The sequence below is a fragment of the Adiantum capillus-veneris genome, chromosome 1 (genome assembly GCF_014529385.1).
Source record: "Adiantum capillus-veneris isolate H3 chromosome 1, ASM1452938v2, whole genome shotgun sequence".
Classification (NCBI taxonomy): Eukaryota; Viridiplantae; Streptophyta; class Polypodiopsida; order Polypodiales; family Pteridaceae; genus Adiantum; species Adiantum capillus-veneris.
The window spans coordinates 176,827,206-176,832,654 of record NC_140931.1 but is presented as its reverse complement, the minus strand read 5'-3'; the positions used below and the strand labels follow the sequence as shown (position 1 = coordinate 176,832,654).

Sequence of the window (5,449 nt, the reverse complement as noted above, 5' to 3'; positions counted from 1 at the left end):
CTTGCTCAAGCAGCAGTGTGTAAACACACTGTGAAACATTGGCTTTGGAAATATCCAAAGTCATGAACACCCATCACAACAAAGCCTTATGTGTTTCTTGAAAAACGTGACCTAACCATCATCATTCAACCACTACAGTGACACACATTTTTCAAAGCCAACTAATTTAAAACCTATCAATTTAAATACCAGTGACTATCAAAACGTTAAGACCATTCAAAGTACTCAATAGAAAATACATCTAATAGGAGATAAAGAGAATGAGACACATCAGCATCAGGGGCTCTATGCACACTTGCTCTAATTTGATGGTCTTCAACATGAATATCCATGCACTCATGATCTAGACTTTGGCCAACAATGGGTGGTGCCGGTCTCTCATAACACTCTCTTTCATAAGAAATCTATGGATGTAACCCTAAGACCCCCAATGCCTTGTTGCACAAAGAGTTCCCAACTCTATTTCTTGCTATCTCACACCTAGATCTTTGAAATTGATCAAGATGTCTAGTATGCCTTGCATGCCCTGGGGACAACTTTCATGGTCCTAACATCATCTCTTATGAAACTTCAATTATTAATGTGTGTGTGTGTGTGCGTGTGTGTGTGTGTGTGTGTGTGTGAGAGAGAGAGAGAGAGAGAGAGAGAGAGAGAGAGAGAGAGATACACTGTTATGGAATTGATATTTTATTATTTGTTGCACCTGACATGTGGAAAAGACTGGGACTAAGCTAGGCCTATGCGAATGAAAGTATATACATTGTACATTTTATTATTCAAGTGCTCTTTTATGAGCTTTGGCCAATTATGTCCGGCCGGCCAGTTTGTACTCAATTTGACCATTCAAGAAATCTATAAATGAAATACGTGCAAGAGGGAAATGGTCACTCTTGCACGGGGGGAGATTGCACCCAGCATCGTCTTATTCTTCTCTTCTCTCCTCTCTTCTTGCTCATCGTGTTGGCGTAGCACTCCGCTCTAGGAGGTGCGCCTGCACGTGCTCTCTCACTCTATCTCCCTCTTTGTCTCTCTCTGCTCGTGTGCAGCTTGATTATGTGCAAGGATGGTTGCCAGGTATGAAGATTTGTGTGTTTCATCGTCTATAGTATATAGTATTGGTATTTTGCAGGGCTCTCCGCGCTCCCGTTGTAGCAGTGGTATCAGAGCCAAGGCTACGCTCCAAATATTGAAGATTCAGATAATCAGAAGAAAGCTAAGTGCAATCATCTAAATTTATTAGTCTGTTCCTTTTCCATACGCACGATTTTCACCAAAAAAAGTTAATTAATTTTAGGATAGTTAAGGTCAATCCCTCATCAAATTAGAATGAGAAAAGTAAGTAACTCGAATAAGATAGCTAGAATCGTGAAATTGAGTGTTGAAGGACCCGTAGTAATGGCACGATGATTCATTAGAGGCTTTAGTTTCTACAATAGTGGTAATTTTTTTTAATTTTTTTTGTGAGTACAAAGAGAATATGAGAGCACATGAGACCGCGATCATCAAGACTTAATGAATGTTCATAGAGCTGGAAAATAAGTGGAAGAAGAAATTAAGGCGATTTGTTGTAGTAATAATCATAAGAGACCTTTGAATCGTGTCCGGAATTGTGCAACTATGTCCAAGATGAACGACAAGTAGAGAGTAGGATCATGCAACTATAAGATGAGGGAGAAGAGACAAGAGTAGAAAAAAAAATTTAATTGCCACGCCCCCAACAGAAGATGCTCAAAATAGCCGATCGGGTGGGAATTTCGATAATCAATACTCCACCTGGCACACAGTTTCGAGGTGATTCTTTTGCTTCTGGCAAGTTGGAGACCATTGAATTCGATGCTATGAGGAGGGCCTGGCTCTCAAGAGCTCGGGTTTTAATTAGAAAAGAAGGCAATATTTAAAAAAATAAAATAAAATGGGAAAGGCTCAGGAATAGCCATGCCACGTCATCTGCAGCTGTAGACGTCATGAGACACCATCGACCAAGCTACGACAGTCGCTGCCCATCCATACTCGTACTTTGGCGTAGCCATCCCCATAGCCTGGCAAGCATCACTACTGACATGCATACGCCACTGTTTCTCTAGCGACATGCATACGCAAGCAATTACAAGTAACACTCACACCATTTTTTTTAAATGGTGAGACATGCAGGTAGTTGCCAGCCGTCCACTCTCTCTCTCTCTCTCTCTCTCTCTCTCTCTCTCTCTCTCTCTCTCTCTCTCTCTCTCTCTCTCTCTCTCTCTCTCTCTCTCTCTCTCTCTCTCTCTCTCTCTCTCTCTCTCTCTCTCTCTCCCTCGCCCCCCCACTTCTCCTTGGCTAGTTACCATGCAGCATGCAGCTGTGGTGCGTTAACGAGCAACTCTCATCACCTCACAGCCACACATAGGCGCATTCAAACTCTCTCTCTCTCTCTCTCTCTCTCTCTCTCTCTCTCTCTCTCTCTCTCTCTCTCTCTCTCTCTCTCTCTCTCTCTCTCTCTCTCTCTCTCTCTCTCTCTCGGTCGCGTCCTCAGCCAGTAACCATTGCATTCTCTCTCTGTCTCGGTTGTTGGACACACCCGCACCCCACGTTACTCTCTCCCTCCTCAGTTGATGGATGCCAGGCACTAGGCTGCGCACCACCCAGCCGCCATGCAAACTTGAACTCTCTCTCACTCTCTCCCTACCACCCATTACTCCTGCGACAACTGAACCTTCTCTCTCTCACACCCTCTTCCTGCCTATCCAGCCGCCACCCTTTTTGCTTGGCTAACCACCAAACTCACACACACACACACACACACACCCAGTCTCAATATCTCTCTCTGTCGTCGCTGGTTCACCACCATACATCTGCCTCTCTCTCCGATCACCAACCACTCCCATGCAGTGGTTCTTTCATCCCTCGCCCCACTTCTCATCACTCGGTGGCCGCATGCAGTCTCCAACCACTCTATTGCGGCTGTGATCGTCTGCCAACCCACCCTTATGGTCCCGCTTCTCTCCCTCACTTGATGCAACCACCTGACACTCCTTTTCTCTCTCTCAACCAGTCAACCGGATCCATACGAACTCTCTGCTCTCCTTGTTGGCAACAAGGAATGGGCAGCACCACCTTTGCTAGTTACTACTATCGAAAAACATACGAACTCCTTACAATATTGTTATCAGTGTGGCAACAAGCCTTCCATGGCGCGCGCTGATCAGTTATAAGATCGAGGCTGCTTAAGTACGTGTGACCACCAGAGACGTAGCACCAAGCCAGGGCACCTTAGATTTGCACGCCTCGTCCACTAGCAGCTAGTGCTCATTCAACAGCTCTGACATAAAACCATGGCCTGGACCACTCTCTATTACTGCAAAATGCATGGCTTGGCGCTCCAAGGGTTTCTTGTACATGCCGCAGCGTGCGCCCCGAAGCTCGATCTAAATTTTTCTTTGAGAAGCCCTTTGTTGTTGAGCTTGCTTTGGAAGAACTTTTACAAGTTGCCCAAGCTTCTGAATCCTTGTGGGTTCGTCATCCTTCTTATTCCACCACAGGTGATCCTCTCAAATGTATTGATCATGATGTTTATGTCCAACGGTTCCCTTGCGGCAATTGGCCCTACGTCTACGGGGCTACACTCCGAGAGTACCTGCCACACTGGCCTTGTCATCATGAATTCTCCCTCCCTTGTTGAAACCCTATGGATGTGGGACGCTAGGCAGAAATGTTCCCTTCCATTATCTCTCAAGTTCACACTGTTGAGATCCTTTCTACTGATGGCGCCATTCAGCTGATGTACTCAGAATTTTAGCTGCCTACCCAATTGGTTCCCACTCAGGAAAACTACATCTCGAGATATTCGAAGCGCATAGGCCATCTATGGGTTGTTGTAGACGTCTCGATCGATAGTCTACGTGGGAACCCGCCCACGATGCAGTAAGCGCCCTTCTGGCTGTGTTATTGAGGAGATGCCCAGCGGATATTCCAAGGTCACTTGGGTAGAGCATGTGGAAGCTGATTCTAGAGGGGCTCACAATTTGTAGCAATCATTTGTTAACTGCGGTATGGGATTTGGTGCTCAACAGTGGATATGCACATTGCAAAGGCAGTGTGAGAGAATTGCAAGTATCTTAGCAAATAATGTACCAACTGGAGATATGAATGGCCATGTGTGGAATACACTAGTCATAACTGCTTCACTTATTTAAGAATGTGTTCATTGACTAACAATCGAGGTATTTCTATAAGCACTCTGAAACCTATTGCTAACAATCTCGTGCAACTACCTCTTGTGTAATCAAAACAATACCGCTCACAAAAGAAAAATCTCATTCTATCAGCAGTATCGGTCGGTGTTTTATTTAAATTGAATGATTTTTTTGAAACTGGCTAAGCAAAACCAAGGGTGTTTGATGTTGACGCTTCTGCATTTTCCTACGATGTCCCACCTTTTCCCCTATTCTCTAAATTTACACCATGTCACACAAAATATTGAACGACATTATTGGTTTGTCCAAGCTAATATATATTCTTTGTGAAATCATCTACAAATGCACCCACATTCACTACTCTATTCACTCCAAGTCCTTACAGGGACACGATACTTCATAAGAAGCTAATAATTAACATGCTATCATGTTTGCAATACTTTTATAGATATGTAGGTCAATTGTTGTCACTCTTCTTGTTGTAATTTTTCAACCGTTGTATAAGGCTCGCAAAGCTAAAAATTGACAGCTAGGTATTCTCATTTAGGACCTTCATTATTCCCCTTTTTGTAGTTAAACTCTCCCACATTCAATCCTAACTTTGCATCCGTTTTACCATTACCAACTTTGACAATATTGATGTGCGATTTTAATTATATTTTAGCACCTTGTCTTTTAGTAATACTTTTGCAGATAACATTCAACTACATTGCTACATTGCTACTCCCTCTGTCATACAAGATTGTGCCAAACTCCTACCTGTGTTTCCTGATACCATTCAAAGAGACAACACGGCTCTCTCGACACGCATACTCAAGGACACCCATTCCAAACCCTCTTGGTATGTACTCACATACGTCACTCCTCTTTTCATATCTCAGTTCTCTGCATTATGTTCAACGCAGAATCCGCAAACACTGCTAAGGTCCTGCCCTCTAAATGTATTGAAAGAAGATTTGTCTATAAGCTATGCAACTACTCATGTGAGCTACAGTGCTCTGGGTTAGTGAACAACAATTTGCAAGTACTCTGCTACTCAACTATACTTCAATGTGGTGTCACACAGGTAGTACATTCTTTGTCCTTTTTATGTCTAGCCTAGTCCATTGGTCACCAACACACAGATTCACCGATTTAAGCAGTGTGTAAATACTCATCTTGGTGCAGATCCGCCAATTTAGGCAGCACATTGATAAACTTCGGATTTATTAGTTTTACACAATATCCAATGCAGATCCGCCGATTTAGGCAGCATTAGTGCAGATTCGCCGATTTAG

The 5,449-nt window shown here is 43.6% G+C and overlaps 1 pseudogene; it reads left to right on the top strand.

The window, feature by feature from the left end:
• Window positions 1-3,311: 3,311 nt before the first annotated feature.
• On the top strand, window positions 3,312-4,172 carry LOC147466057 (homeobox-leucine zipper protein ROC1 pseudogene; annotated as a pseudogene).
• Window positions 4,173-5,449: the final 1,277 nt, after the last annotated feature.